This window comes from Anomaloglossus baeobatrachus, chromosome 9 (genome assembly GCF_048569485.1).
Source record: "Anomaloglossus baeobatrachus isolate aAnoBae1 chromosome 9, aAnoBae1.hap1, whole genome shotgun sequence".
In the NCBI taxonomy this organism is placed as follows: domain Eukaryota; kingdom Metazoa; phylum Chordata; class Amphibia; order Anura; family Aromobatidae; genus Anomaloglossus; species Anomaloglossus baeobatrachus.
In genome coordinates this window covers 52,277,256-52,293,619 of record NC_134361.1, presented here as the reverse complement: position 1 = coordinate 52,293,619, position 16,364 = coordinate 52,277,256, and the positions used below count along the sequence as shown (strand labels likewise).

The following is a 16,364-nucleotide window of genomic DNA, read 5'->3' as shown; positions in this document are numbered from 1 at the left end:
TCAGTCACCGCTGGCGCAGCGCCTATCGCCGATACTGCTGTGTACGCTCCATACACAGCGCTGGACAGCTTAGGGATAGCACTTTCTATCAGTCCTTTTAAGGGCTCATACCGGCAGGGTCAGAGCCATAGGTGACAGTCAGGGCCGTGAAAACAGAGTTTAACAGCTACACAAGATGACAGCGTCTGTGTAGCAAAGGTCAGGGATTTCCTCGCTGCATTTCACCATTAGGAGGGATAGAAAGGCAGGCTTCTTTTCCTCTACCCAGACCCACAACCCTGCCACTGTACCCTCCTGCCCTTTGCACACTCAAACTCATTGTTACTAAGCCATTATACTAGCAAACACTGAGTGAACTTAGTGGCATCCTAAACGTGGCTATTGGACTTCTGTATAGTCCCACTAGTGCAAAGATATTTGCAGCACGTCTGCCTGCATTGCACACTGCAACTCATTGTTACTAAGCCATTATACTAGCAAACACTGAGTGAACTTAGTGGCATCCTAAACGTGGCTATTGGACTTCTGTATAGTCCCACTAGTGCAAAGATATTTGCAGCACGTCTGCCTGCATTGCACACTCCAACTCATTGTTACTAAGCCATTATACTAGCAAACACTGAGTGAACTTAGTGGCATCCTAAACGTGGCTATTGGACTTCTGTATAGTCCCACTAGTGCAAAGATATTTGCAGCACGTCTGTCTGCATTGCACACTCCAACTCATTATAACTAAGCCATTATACTAGCAATTTATGCTGCCAGTTTAAGGGCCGTAGTTGCATTGTCAGGGATAATTATTCTTTATTATTCTGCTGTTAATAAAGCTAGACCACCGCTGCAATCTACACCACCTCTCAATTTTTACTACCACATTTTAAGTGCACAATCTTGTCGCAATCAACATGAGTGGCAAAATGACAGATACTGGTGGAAAGGGGAAGAGGCGTGGTGGAAAAGGAAAAAAAGGTTTTGTCCGTGGGGAAGGTGGCAAAGCTCCATTAACATCTGCTGAAGATAGACCATCTACCAGCAAAAGTAAGATGTCTACTACTTACCGTGGACAATCCGATGTGCTCCCTTTTTTACGGACACGAACAACAGGAACAAAAGGTAGATGATGGCCAAAAAAGGAAAATGCTTGAATGGATCTCAAGTGGTCCAACAAGTGCCCTCTCAGCCACCTCAACTACCGCATCCAAAAAACACCAGTCCTCTGAGTTGTCATCCCAATCAAACTTGCTTTCTCCCAGCTCTGAAGTCTCCATCAGCCCTGCACAGTATGGTGGAACTGAGATGGCTGAGTCTGCAGAGCTGTTCAGTCACACTATAGCCTGGGAATCAGAGGTCTGCTCCCAAGCCACAGTGAGTACAGACCAGGAAATGGTCTGAAGTGATGCCCAGAACCTTTGTGACTCTGATTCAGGCCGTGAGGACCAAGTTTCTGAGCATAATGTTGACCCTTTGTCACAAGCTGTAACACCTGTGGTTATAGACAATGAGGAACATACTGCTGACGATGAGACGCAGATACCAGATTGGGATGACAACTTAAATATTCGGTCAGGGCAAGAAGAGGCTCGGTCTGAGGGTGAGGGGAGTGCAAACACAACAATTGATGATGAAGTTCTAGATCCCACCTACTGTCAACCCACAGTCAGGCACTCGAGGAGGTCAACAGAGGCGGTGGAGGAGGATGCAACCGACGACGAAGTTACCTTGCGCCTTCCTGGACAGAGTCGGAGCACTGGTAGCACGTCTACAACTGCATCATCAGCCACCACTCTGCCTCTGAGCACTAGTCGGGGGGGCTCAGCAGGTCGCATGCCCTCTAAGCCTTGCCTAGCCTGGTCCTTTTTTGACATAGAAAAAGATCGCTCAAATTATGTGATGTGTAAAATTTGTCGTGATTCTGTTAGTAGAGGTCAAAACCTCAGCAGTTTGACAACTTCTTCCATGAATCGTCACATGAATAAATATCATAGGTCCCAGTGGGAAGCTCACCGTGCTGCAATGCGGTCTAGCGGAGCGAACCATCCACGGCCTGTCCCTTCCAGTGCATCCACGCGCTCTTCATCTTCTAGTACTGTGGGGACAGCTGTCACACCTGGTTTTCCATGCACAACTTCCACCACTGTAACCGCAACAGGCACTTTGCTTGGTAGGTCGTCAGTTGGTTTGGAAGGGGAAACAAGTGCGTGTGTACAGCTCTCTCAGACATCGATAGCACCAACGTTGGATGAAGGCAACATCATGTCTCAGACTGCACTTTCCTCACAAACCTGCATTTTTACAGGGACACCCTACTCAACACCGTCTACACACAGCAACCAGATCTCTGTCCCTCAGATGTGGAACATCAGAAAGAAACTGGAGAAAAACAGGTTTTTTGCCGCGCTTGAAGACCACAGACATTGATGTCGGAACAGATGATTCTTTTATTGTTTCATTCCTACGCGTTTCGGAGATCCAAACTGTCTCCTTCTTCAGGGAAAGAATTCTTTCCCTGAAGAAGGAGACAGTTTGGATCTCCGAAACGCGTAGGAATGAAACAATAAAAGAATCATCTGTTCCGACATCAATGTCTGTGGTCTTCAAGCGCGGCAAAAAACCTGTTTTTCTCCAGTTTCTTTCTGATGTTCCTCCTGTGTAGCAGGGCTGCTGCTGGACCGCTTGGGCGCTCATTCTTGCTATCAATGGTGTTGTGACTGGCACAACCCGATCAGGTGAGTGCATCACTTCTTTTATGTTTGCCCAATATATCGGGTAAGACCCTATTGCGCCTTTTCTCTCCCATATAGTCCTCAGATGTGGACAAATAAAAGGCCATTTCCTGTGACCCATGACAAAGCTAAGAGGTTGACTTTATCCCTCTGTAAGCTCTTGGCTACCGAAATGCTGCCTTTCCGCCTGGTGGACACACAGGATTTTAGAGACCTTATGTCTGTCGCTGTGCCCCAGTACCAGATGCCCAGTCGCCACTACTTCTCTAAGAAAGGTGTGCCCGCGCTACACCAGCATGTCGCACACAACATCACCGCTTCCTTGAGAAACTCTGTGTGTGAACGGGTGCATTTCACCACCGATACTTGGACCAGTAAGCATGGACAGGGACGTTTCATGTCGCTGACTGGGCACTGGGTAACTATGGTGATAGATGGTGAAGGGTCTGCTGCACAAGTCTTGCCGTCCCCACGACTTTTGTGTGTCAATCCTCTGTCTGTCCAAGTTCCGCCACTGCTTCTGCCTCCTCCACCTCATCTGTGTCCTCCACCTCCACCCCAAGCCTGCCTGGTCAGGCCACCAGCGTTCTCACTGCGCAGAAGGAATCACGCACCCCTCAGTACTATGCTGGCAGCAGAGCGCAACGTTATCAGGCGGTCTTTAGCTTGACATGTCTTGGGAATAAGAGTCACACAGCTGAGGAGTTGTGGTCAGCTCTGCGGTCCGAGTTTAATAAATGGTTGTCTCCACTCAACCTGCAGCCTGGTAAGGCCGTGTGCGACAATGCTGCAAACCTGGGTGCGGCCCTTCGCCTGGGCAAGGTAACACACGTACCTTGTATGGCTCACGTGTTGAACCTTGTTGTCCAGCAATTTTTAACACACTATCCCTGCCAAGATGGCCTTCTGACCAGGGCATGAAAACTGTCTGCTCACTTCCGCCGTTCAAGCGCCGCAGCTGAGCGACTTGCATCGCTCCAGAAGTCTTTCGGCCTGCCGCTTCATCGCCTGAAATGCGATGTGGCGAGACGCTGGAATTCGACTCTCCACATGTTACAGCGACTGTGGCAGCACCGCCGAGCCCTGGTGCAATACGTCATGACGTATAGCCTGGGCCAACGAGATGCAGAGGTGGGGCAGATCACCCTGATGGAGTGGTCTCAGATCAAGGACCTATGCACCCTTCTGCACAGTTTCGACATGGCGACGAATATGTTTAGCGCTGACAATGCCATTATCAGCATGACAATTCCAGTCATTTACATGCTGGAGCAGACGCTAAACACTATTCGGAGTCAGGGGGTGGGACAACAGGAAGGGGAGGAACTACAGGAGGATTCATATGCGCAAGACAAAACAACATGTCCAAGGTCCAGACGTTCATCATCACCAACGCGGCAGGCATGGGACCATGGGGGACAGGGATCAACAAGGGCGCATGGTAGCAGGCGAAATGTTGAGGAGGGTGCAGGAGAACATGAAGAAATGGAGGACGAACTGTCCATGGACATGGAAGACTCAGCGGAGGAGGGAGACCTTGGTCAAATTTCAGTTGACAGAGGTTAGGGGGAGATGTCAGAGGAAGAAAGAACGGTTAGCACCTCTATGCCACAAACACAGCGTGGACTTGGTCCGCATGGCTGCGCAAGACACATGAGTGCTTTCTTGCTGCACTACCTCCAACATGACCCTCGTATTTTCAAAATTAGAAGTGATGATGACTACTGGCTTGCCACACTATTAGATCCCCAGTACAAGTCCAAATTTTGTGACATAATTCCAGCCATAGAAAGGGACGCACGTATGTAGGAGTATCAGCAGAAGCTGTTACTCGATCTTAGCTCGGCTTTTCCACCAAACAACCGTGCAGGTGCAGGGAGTGAATCTCCCAGTTGTAACTTGACAAACATGGGACGGTCTCGTCATCTTCAACAGTCTACCCATACCAGTAGGACTGTATCTGGTGCTGGTAACAGCAATTTTATGGAATCTTTTCATAATTTTTTTAGACCCTCCTTTGCAAGGCCAACAGAGACAACAAGTCTAACACATAGTCAACGGCTGGAGAGGATGATACAGGAGTATCTCCAAATGAACATCGGTGCCATGACTTTGCAAATGGAGCCTTGCTCATTTTGGGCTTCAAATCTTGAAAAATGGCCAGAGCTCTCCAGTTACGCCTTGGAGATTTTGTCGTGTCCAGCTGCCAGAGTTGTCTCTGAACGTGTCTCCAGTGCTGCTGGGTTTGTGCTGAGAGATAAGCGTACGCGTCTGTCCAGTGACAATGTGGACAGACTAACGTTCATCAAAATGAACAAGTCATGGATCCACAAGGAATTTACTACCCCTGTGTCATCCTGGGGAGAGTAAATGCTTATGGATTTGGAATGTGCTTGATGCAAATCAAAACCTCCTGTTTGCAACTAGGGCACAAGTGCTGCCACTGATGGGGTGTCTGTGTGGCCCAATTTTTTGAAAAAAGGGAGACTCCGCTTGGAGTAACCCTTTCTTACATTGTTTTTAAAAGGAGCCAAGATGAACAAGTCATGGTTCAGCAAAGACTTTGCTACCTACCCCGGTGTCATCCTGGGGACGGTTAAGAATAGCGTATTTTTGAATGTGCTTGATGCAAATCTAGCTGTGAAGTGTACAACTAGGGCACAAGTGCTGCCACTGAATGGGTGTGTGTGTGTGGGGCCCAATTTTTTGAAAAAAGGGAGACTCCGCTTGGAGTCACCTTGCGGTGTTTTACATGATTTTAGAAGGGCGTGCCATGCCTATATCTGTGTCTCGTCCTCTTTTTTCCTCGCTCATTTGTTTTCACATGAGAATTTGTTCTTGTCACTTTCCCATGTGTTTGTGTTGTGTTGTGAGTTGTTTGTCACCTTTTGGACACCTTTGAGGGTGTTTTCTAGGTGTTTTTATGTGTTTGTGATTGCCTGCCATTGTTTCCTATGCGGTTCGAGTTCGGTTCGTCGAACGTTCGACGAACCGAACTCGAACGGGACGTCCGTTCGGCGAACCGGACTCGAGCCGAACCACGACTGGTTCGCTCATCTCTACTGAACAGACTGTACATATTCTTTGAATCTTTATGCTGGAGAAAGGTTTTATTCATGTTTCCTGTGGAGTGGTTTATGCAGGCTGAAAACAAGCTGAGCTTTTAAGTTCTATTCCTGCCTCTACCTCTGCCAGTGGACACCTGAGTTCCATTGTATCAGTAGTTTGTACCACCTATGGAGGTAGTTTGCACACTGTTTCCATGGAGCATTGCTAATAAAACTCCATACTCCTTAAGAAGAGATTGTCCTCCCTGGAAGATTCTTAATAATATAAAAACGCAAAAGTGCTCTTTAAGCAGATGAAAAATTAAAAAAAAAAAAAGAAAAAGAACAAGGTAATTAAAAATAAAAAATAATCAGTCACATCCAACTGTTTTGAATTTATAACTATGCGGACCATTTGGGTTTTCAAGTTTATAAACTACAAAAAATTCTTACATTCATGAGTTTCTCTACTTAGTTGCTCAGTCTTTTACGGTCTTGACTCTACACCTAAGGGGTCATCATTTTACAAAGTTGTTTTATTAATAATTGTAGAAAGAAGATTATTTGGAAATGTGCATAATTTAATATATATATATATATATATATATATATATATATATAGATATATGTGACACACACACACACACACAGGGTGGTCCAAACGTAGGTGGACAGTGTGTGTAATGAGGTTATCAAACCTAGGTGTAAGGTGAAACTGACTCAGTTGCCCTTAGCAGCCAATCAGATTGCACTTTTCATTCTTCTCAGACTCTTTAGAAAGTGAAAGGTGGAATCTGATTGGTTGCTAAGGGCAACTGAGTCAGTTTCACTTTGCACCATGATTGATAACCTTATTACACATACTGTCCACCTACTTTTGGACCACCCTGTATATAATTTTATTATGTATATATATATATATATATTATATAATATATATATATGTATATATATATATATATATATATATATATATATTTATTATATATATATATATATATTACACACATACATACATACACACACACACACACACACACACACACACACACACACACTTGATGCACATTTCCAAATAATTTTCTTCTTTATACAATTATTAATAAAGCAACTTTGTAAAATCAAATAACTTTACAAAGACATGGTAGTGGTCTTTAAGGTTAGACAAAATTTGTAATGGTTACAGATGATCAAATCAAGCAATATATAAATTTTGTCTTTTTGCACATTTACCGTATTTCCCCAAGATATTTATTTAGCGGAGAGGTTCTTCTCTCTAAATGTAATGTCCTCATTATTACTTGGAGTCTGTCTCCAGACCCCTAAGGATAATGTGTAAAAAATAAATAATTAAAAATTCTCATTATTATTAGCAAACCTGAGCAAAAGTGAGCAGAGCTGTGCTTGGGTATGAGTGATGCTCAGTCCCATGCAAGCCACTTGCAAGGTTTGAACGGCTTACGCTGGGGTTAAACTGAGCATGATAAAATTTAGTGTACAAAAAAAAAATAAAATAATAATTATTACACACGCATTCTATTTTTTTAAATTTTTTTTTATATATGTGTATATATATATATATATTGAAAAACCCCGCCCACCCTCCCTTGAACGTTTTCTGCTTATGGCTGGCTGCATGTAGACTGAGACACAAACTGCCCAATTACTAACTTCGATTGAGGTTTGGTTCAAGTCAGGGTCACAAACCGAACCTTGTCTAAGGTTCAAATGTGCTCTGTGAATCGAATATCCAAAGGATCAGTCATCTCTGCTCATTATACTCATCTAACACCTTTCTGGTCCCTCTGCTACTCCCAATCATCCTTCCAGTCCTTTTGAATCTTCTGAAGAATCCCCAAGGCTCCTCATTCTGAACCAGTACTTATGGCTTTCATGAGGCCCAGGAGAGTTGTGAACAAAAATGACAAAGGTCATGTTGTCATGATGTCATCATGACATGATCATCACTCTGTGCATTCGCAGAACCCTCCAAGACCTCAAAAAAGCCTGAAGTCCTGGCTAAGCGTGAAAGGCCCTCAGATTCCAGAGAGAGCAGAGTGAAATATGAAGTCTAGGATGGACTGGATGGGTGGCAGTGAGTTGCAGTGGAGGCAGAGGTGAGCTAACAATTTTGTTCAAATAAACTTTATGGTTCATAAAAAATGGAAAGCAGCGACCACCACTCTGCTGAATCCTCACGGAAGTGAATTACCCCCAAAAATCTGCCTTTTTCAAATGGATATTTTTTAAAATTTCGAGTAGAATTCAATCCAAACTTCTTGTAACCAATGCAGCGCTCTTGTGCTGATGTCTCTTGTAGTAACAGATAGAAATTTAGTTGTGATGCAACAAGAAATAGATTATTTTTCCAAACCATGAGCTTTAGCACTTATTGATGCTATTCTTCCCAGATAAGATCCATTATACTGATTGAAGAACAGCTACAGAATTTATAATCATTTTTTTTTTACAGTCAATAGAACAGATCTGAGTGTTTTACGATTTTTCTTTTTTTTTCCCTCTATTTTAAGGCAACTGTCCTGCTTACTGTCTTGCTGACCTTTAAACAACAAAACACAAACCAAATTACTGATATTCTATGTGACAATAGCATTGTGAACTTTTCATTTTACTATTGGTCAACATTTTGCATTTAATAATTGCACATCTACTTCATAAAAGAGACAGTGTGAGCAGGAGTAGAATGTTGGTGGCAGTTTAGGAATAGGGGTTTGGCTGCTCTGTCATCAAACATGACCTTTTCATTGTAACCTGTCAGCTAGATATTCCTGAATAGTAAACATATTCACATGCCGGGCGCTCACGATTATAAAAGTGTCAATTTTCAGAAAAAAAAAAAATAGTTCCAGTGAACACAATAGCTTCTGTATATCTCGTCACAATTTATATATAGTGTATAATGTATAATTATACAGTGTGTCCACCCATGTCCTGTTCACCGCCATTAACCTGAGAACGGCGGCAGCTATAGGCATAGAAGTGATGTCTAGGTATAGTAAAGTAGCCATGCGCTACGCAATGAAACCACCTATAGCGCCACATGGTGGAAAACGGAGTTAGCATTTTTATCTCGAAAACGGAACGAGATAGAGAAAAAAGGTGAATTACAAAGTTGTAGGGCATCATCAATTCAATACGAATTGACACCTTGCATACAGAAATGCTATGATTAGAACATGTAAAACCCACAAGGCTGCGAACGTGAAGCGATACCTCATGGAGACCTTCCTACAAGTCATTGGGTATGGTGGCTGTGTGGAGTGGTGTCCACGCTCACCTGACCTGACCCCATTGGACTTCTTTCTGTGAGGTCACAAACAGCAGGTGTATGCGACCCCTCCACCAACATTGCAGGACCTACGACGACGTATCACAGATGCTTGTGGAAACCTGTCACCTACCATATTGCACAACGTGCAGCAAGATACAGTATGCTGTCCAGAGTACAGATGTGTACTGCAGCTGACGGTGGCCACTGTGAGCATCAAAGTTAAATGAGCGCCATATGCGTGACCAGCATTCAATGGGGTTTTTTTTGGGGGGGGAAGGTGTCATGGATTTCATATAGCATTTCTGTATGCAAGGTGTCGATCCCAATTGAATTGATGATGCCCAACAACTTTGTAATTCACTTTTTTTCTCTATCTCGTTCCGTTGTCGAGGTAAAAAGGCTAACTCCGTTGTTTTCCACCAGGTGGCGCTATAGGTGGTTTCATTGCGTAGCACATGGCTACTTTACTATACCTAGACACCACTTCTATGCCTACAGCTGCCGCCGTTCTCAAGTTAATGGCGGTGGACAGGATATGGGTGGACACACTGTCTATACATACACACACAAAATACACAGTGAGGAAATTAAGTATTTGTTACACTGCTGATTTTGCAAGTTTTTCCACCAACAAAAAATGGAGAAGTCTGTAATTTTCATCGTAGTTACGCTTAAACCGTGACAGATAAAATAAAATGTAAAAAAAAATCTAGAAAATCACATTGTATGATTTTTACATAATTAATTTTCATTTTATTGCATGAAATAAGTATTTGATACAATTGAAAAACAGAACTTAATATTTGGTACAGAAACCTTTGTTTGCAATTGCAGCGTTCAGAAATTTCTTGACCAGGTTTACACATACTGCAGCAGGGATTTTGGCCCACTGCTCCATACAGATCTTCTCCAGATCTTTCAGGTTTTGGGGTGGTCACTGTACAATATTGAGTTTCAGATAGCTCCAAAGATTTTCTATTGGATTCAGGTCTGGAGACTGGTTAGGCCACTCCAGAACCTTGAAGTGCTTCTTACAGAGCCACTTAGTTGCCTTGGCTGTGTGTTTCAGGTCATTACCATGCTGGAAGACCCAGCCATGACCCATCTTCAATGCTCTTCCTGAGGGAAGGAGGTTGTTGGCCAAAATCTTACGATATATGACCCCATCCATCCTCTATTCAATACGGTGCAGTCATTCTGTCTCTTTTGAAGAAAAGCACCCCCAAAGTGTGAGGTTTCCATCCCAATGTTACATGGTTGGGACTGTGTTCTTGGAGATGTACTCATCCTTTTTCCTCCAAACACGGCGAGTGGAGTTGATACCAGAAAGTTTTATTTTAGTCTCCTCTGATCACATGAAGTTCTCTCATGCCACCTCTAGATCATGCAGATAGTCATTGGCGGACTTCAAATGGGCCTGGACAATTCCTAGAACACAAATAAACAGCGGTCGTACCACAAGTCATCAGCACAATGGGTGCAATCCCCAAAAATGTCAGGAAGCACATAAACTCAATGTTACCAAAATCACCATCACTCAACTGCAGAAAGCGGGTCTGGTTGAATGTTGTTTGCACACCCTATGGCAATACACTACAACTTCCTAGGCCCTTGGGAAGAATCCAATGTGAAATGAATGCCAAAACAAACTAGTGATCTGGAAGTTGTGAATAATAATGCAAGCAATTAGTAAATGATGGTTGCAAAAAACAAATCTAAAATCAATTTTTTTTCTTGCACAGCTTAACGCTATCAGTGTGTCATGCCCTCGGCTGCAGGGTTGATCTCCCCTGTGCAGGGAGAGCAACATTCTCCCGCACCTCCGTTCCTGCCTCTTTCCCGGCTTCTATTGCATGCTCCACTGCTACTACTTGGTGTGTTAATCACCCTGTTCACAGTGCTGTGCGTTCACCCGCCTCCTTTTCCTCCCAGAACCTGCATTCTCTCAGCAGGTCCTCTGGAAGCAAGCTAATGCGGCACGCGCTGTACTCTGCTAAAATTTAAAAGGAACAGTTCACCTGTTCCTTGTTGCTCCGATTATGATTGCAAAATTACTGTGTGTTTATAAGGCAGCTTTTCCCTATGGGTGGTGCCTGGGCAACGTTCTCATTCTTTAGGAATGTTGCTAGGGTTCAGGTCTTCAGCTGCAGTGCTCTGCGACTGTGCTCTGCTCTCCTGTGCAAGATACTTACCTCTCTCTCTCCGCAGAATTTCCTGCAACTGGTCCATTCTTTGCTTCACTGCATGCCTTGGATTCCACTTCTGCCATGTTTACCTCCGTGGTCATTCTGGAAACCTCTGGATTCTTACAAAGACTGGATCCGTTTCCCTTGAATGATGCAGAGCATTACAGATTCTCTTCTCTGATTGAGCCGGCATTCCACAGTCTAGCTAGAACCCCGATGGACTAAGCGGCTGTCTGACCTTCCGGGGCTGTGTCAGGATAATCCCCGTATAGGGGTTCCCTCGCCGGTTGTGTAGTGCCCCTAAGCCATCAGGAGCTACAGGGAACTGCATCCTGTCAGAGATGCAGGGCCTACCCCCAGCGACCCAGAAGACCAGTGCCGGTAACACCAAAACATTCATACAATTCCTGTTTCCACCCCTCTCCCAAAACTGGTGAAGGGCTAGGGTTGGACCCAGTGGATGGCCACCTAGAGGTGAAACCGATCCAGTCCACTAGATGACAACGAGGGAGGAGGTCCCAAACAGTTAGTAAGTGGAAGTGAAAGGAGAAGGACGTAACGGTACTGACAGGAGAGTGTAGCAGTGACCTGTTAGGCTCAGGCGTGTGGTTGCCGAAAGAGTACGGTGGAGTACTCTCGGAACCATAGCACTGATGGTGTACAGAGCCCTAGACCAGGAAAATACTCTAGGCAGACCTGATAAAATCTGCATGGGGAGGGGACCATCCAGGACCTCACTGACTGTAAAATTCAGGGCACAGCAGTGACGGGAAAACCTGGGACCAGGAACAGAGAACCAACCCAGCAGGGTTCAAACTGCCTGCCATAAGGACTAAGACTGAAAGACTACCAGGATCGAACCCCCAGATGCTCCAAGCCGAGGGAAGCACCAATCAGAGACAGGTGTAGGGGAAGTAAGCCACCAGGTTACCACACCGGCACAGCAACTACGGAACCAGCCTCCATCAGGTTGCAAGCAACATCTCTGAGAGTAAAAAAACAGTTACACTGCAGTCCCTTGTGTGGCCTACCTTCTTTTCGCGCCTCAGTATTATCAACGGACATAAACATCCACACCATCATTTACCCCCTGGGGCCAGCCCTACTTGCGGAGGGCCACAACATCCAGGCTACAATTAACATCAGCCCCAGCAGTGAGAGACTGTGCAGCGGCGGCTCCTTCCATATAGCCGCAATCTGCAAGTGGCGTCATGACAAAAAAAATTTATAAATAATCCCTGTAAATATCCCCCTTTTTATTATTATTATTTTTATTTATTATTATAGCGCCATCAATTCCATGGCGCTTTACATGTGAAAGGGGTGTACATAATAGGGACAAGTACAATAATCATAAACAATACAAGACAAAAACAGGTACAGGAGGAGAGAGCTTTTAAAAGAGACCCCCCCAGGATCACGCAACCGGGCACTGGCCATTACACCTGTGACACTTCCCAGTGAAACCAGGCCTGGGACACAGTACCCCATAGCCCTGGGGTGTGACAGTTGCTCCTCTGGTGGTGCTCAGCATCGGGACCCTCTGGGTCCTCTCACCTTCAGCTCTTGTGCACCATCATTTTAAATAAAACATTTTCTGTTCTCTCCAAGTTCTCTCTCGTCTCTTTCTGTATCACGTAATCTGCTGCCACCACTCACCCGGTCGTCCAACAAGTCCATAGTAACATCTCCACACCTTAGTGGCATGACACAGTGCTTTGTACATACCATATTGACAAGATTTATGTCAATTCCTAGTCTCAGTCAATCTATTTATACATTTCCAGAAGAAAAGATTAAGAGCAATGGTACTATGCAAAAACCAAGCTAAAGTTTCTCCACTATTGTTAATGTAGTATACAAGTATTTACGAAAACAGACATTTCAGGTGAGTCCAAGTAAGAAAGAAAACTTGACCGCAATCAGCTGCTGTGCCGGGAGTACTTTATTCAAAATTCATAAGTGCAGGGTAAAAGCGGCGAGAGGAGACCTGGATGCGGGTCCCTCACCTGAGGACGACGGCCGTTTCGCCTGCCAATCAGGCTTCTACGGGTCCACTGATGGACCCGTAAAAGCCTGATTGGCAGGCGAAACGGCCGTCGTCCTCAGGTGAGGGACCCGCATCCAGGTCTCCTCTCGCCGCTTTTACCCTGCACATATGAATTTTGAATAAAGTACTCCCGGCACAGCAGCTGATTGCAGTAAGGTTTTCTTTCTTACTTGGACTTATTGGGATGTGATTTTCTTTCCTGACCTGCACGCCGCAACCGGGTAATATGAACGCTGGAGCTGCACTCCCCGCACGTGGGTGAAATCACAAGGTAACCAAGGCGGATCAGTGCTGCAGGACTCTCCTCTGCTTTATGTGAGACAGTTCAGGTGAGTTGACCCGATAGCTCCAATCTAACGAAATAAAACTTATGTTTAAAAGTTATTCTATACTGTCATTTTAATTTATTTCTGTTAGGCATTTGGCCAATTTTCTCAAAAACTTTATGTACTGTAATATTTTACGACAGTAGTAGGAGTAAAGCAGAATTTTCTGTTGTGAGAAGCAAACATTGCCTTGGGCGGTATAGTGAAGTTTACATGCCAAGTGTCTGGAATACTGTCATCTAAATTTGATAGGCTAGAAGGATTTTTTTTGCAGAAATAGATTGTATGTTTGTCAAATTGGCTCCAGTTACCATTTCCCCATTGTAAACTCTGAACCCCATACTGAGTTTTTTGCAGTTTCCGACAGATACCTCTGTAGAAACTCATGCAGTAACAACCTATAAACAATACAAACTCTTATTTCTCGCCTGTTTGTGCTATGCGGCTTTCGTTGTTCGGCAAGCAGGAGGTCTCGCGCTTGTAAACCTCATACTATGCAACCAGCAGAGAATGAACTATCATGGTTACACCAAGTGCATCATGAAGCAACTTTGGAATAATCAGATTTGCATTTGGAGCCCAGATGCCTGGTGGCTTGTCATATTCGATAGAACTATTACTTATCGGATTTGATAAAAAGAAATACAAATCCAGAAGAAAAGCCAAATGGAAAACAAATTCTGTATTCTGACTATTAGTTCAGAGAAAGTGGTTACTATTACTTGTTACCAATGATTCATCGTATCTCAAAAAAAAATTAAGTTTTTTTCACAAGGCCTTGATTTGCAGTTTTAATTTGTATTTTTTATTGCATAATTTATACTGTATCAGTGTAATTTATGATCGATTGTTCAGAAAGGTATACGATAATTTTTTTGTTTTGTATGCTCTGTCATGGAATATAGAAAACAAATTACTTTCATTACACAGATTGCTAATATTTAAATATTTAGTTTTTTTAAAAAAAAAATACTACTTTTTTTTTTTAAAGGAAACCTGTCAGGTCCAATATGCATTGAGAACCTCGAGCAGTTCTGGGTGCATATTACTAATCCCTGCCTAACTGTCCCTGTATCTAGTAGCATAGATAAAGAGATCTTTAGAAACAGTATTTCTAAAGATCCTTTATGATATGCTAATGAGGCCAGGGACTAGTCAGAAGGTCATTGGTTCCTGCTCTCATTCCGCCCTCTTAGCATGTTAGTATGCCCAGAGGGGCGTGTCAATATGCTATTTAAAGGCCATTGGCCTGCATCATCAGTGGTGGCGTGCGTACTTGTGTCCATTCTCACCTCTTCAGAACACCGGGCTTAAAGCCCCGTCACACGCAGCGATATCGCTAGCGAGCGTACCCGACCCCCGTCGTTTGTGCGTCACGGGCAAGTCGCTGGGGGAGGATAGGTGGGGTTTTCCATTTTTATGTATTTTTTGGGGGTTACACACTACATCCGATCATGCTGTGGTTACCCCTCGTGTGAGACGTTCAAACACTGCAAGCAGTTCGCATTGGGCTGAGCACCAAGTGTATCTGAGCACAACGATGTCACACGAGTGGTCAGCCTACGTAAAGCACTCAAACTTTTTTTTGTAACCTCAGTGTTTTGCCCGAACACCGAACATTGGGCTTCCTCATCTCTAGTTGAGAACTGCATAAATTAGCAAAACGCTGAAATTATTTACAGTAACAAAATTTTGCAAAAAAAGAACACGCACGTTTTTGATCCATTGAGGATCAAACACATTCACATGAATAGGTCAGTGATAAAAAAAAAATGGATGCACTTTGATGCCCTCCATGTGTCAACAGAACACTGTCCATGTTTGTTTTCCAGAAGAGCTACTTGGAATAGGTTTTTAATTGCATATGAGAATAATTGGATGACAAATGGATTGTAAAGTAGACACAGACTAAAAGTGGATTAAAACTGGGTCCAGCAAACTGATGAAAAATTATTCATTTTTTTCTTATGGGTCAAAAACAATGGATGTATGAATGTATATTTTAAGAAAGTTTATCAGATTGTCATTTCATTATCTAAAAACAAAAACATTTATGTCAACATGGGGTATACATGTTTTGTTTTGTTTACTTACAGTATTCAGGCTCTTGACTTGAGAAAGGACTGTCATAGATCGCACGCAGAATTCACCGATACGAGGCATACGAAACATACACAAATTTTTGGACTGCAGATGTTTAGCATTGAAGTAAGAACCCAACTTCTCAGAATATTCTGTTCATACATTTACCTGCAACAATAGAAAAAGATCTTAGAAGATAGAAATAAAAAAACAAAAAAAAATTACTACAAAAAATTGTTAATACAACATTGCACTCTTGTTTCCAGGACTGAAATATAAAATTCTGGCAATAACGAAATACAGGATGAAATTTTATATCAGTAATTTGTTTTGAGAAATTGTGCGAGACAAGTAATAAAACCAATGACAAATGTTTAAAGAATATCTGTTACCAGGTCTAGGATTAGGTGATCCCAGAAAATGCCAAGTTTTTAAACCATGTAACTTCAGGAATATAGGATATTTTTTTAGTGCTGATTTTCATTGTCTTTATCAAGGGGGAAGTGTCTAAGAGTATTTTATAGAGGCGGGTCTTTAGGCAGCTTTGCATTATTAAAAGCTAAGCAATGCCCCTTTGGTAAAGACCATAAAATGTTGCACCACATTAAAAAAATCCATATCTGTCTTGGGCATGTCATGGTTGACAGAGAGTTCTGCT

The 16,364-nt window shown here is 43.5% G+C and overlaps 1 protein-coding gene across 1 annotated transcript in view; it reads right to left on the bottom strand.

Moving 5' to 3' along the window:
• Positions 1-16,364, bottom strand: part of LOC142251167 (5-hydroxytryptamine receptor 2A-like) — a 639,303-nt gene that overhangs the window by 411,260 nt on the left and 211,679 nt on the right. The window contains exon 2 of the mRNA XM_075323709.1: positions 15,719-15,874. The gene's annotated coding sequence lies outside the window, so the exon portion shown is untranslated. The remainder of the gene's footprint in view (positions 1-15,718; positions 15,875-16,364) is intronic.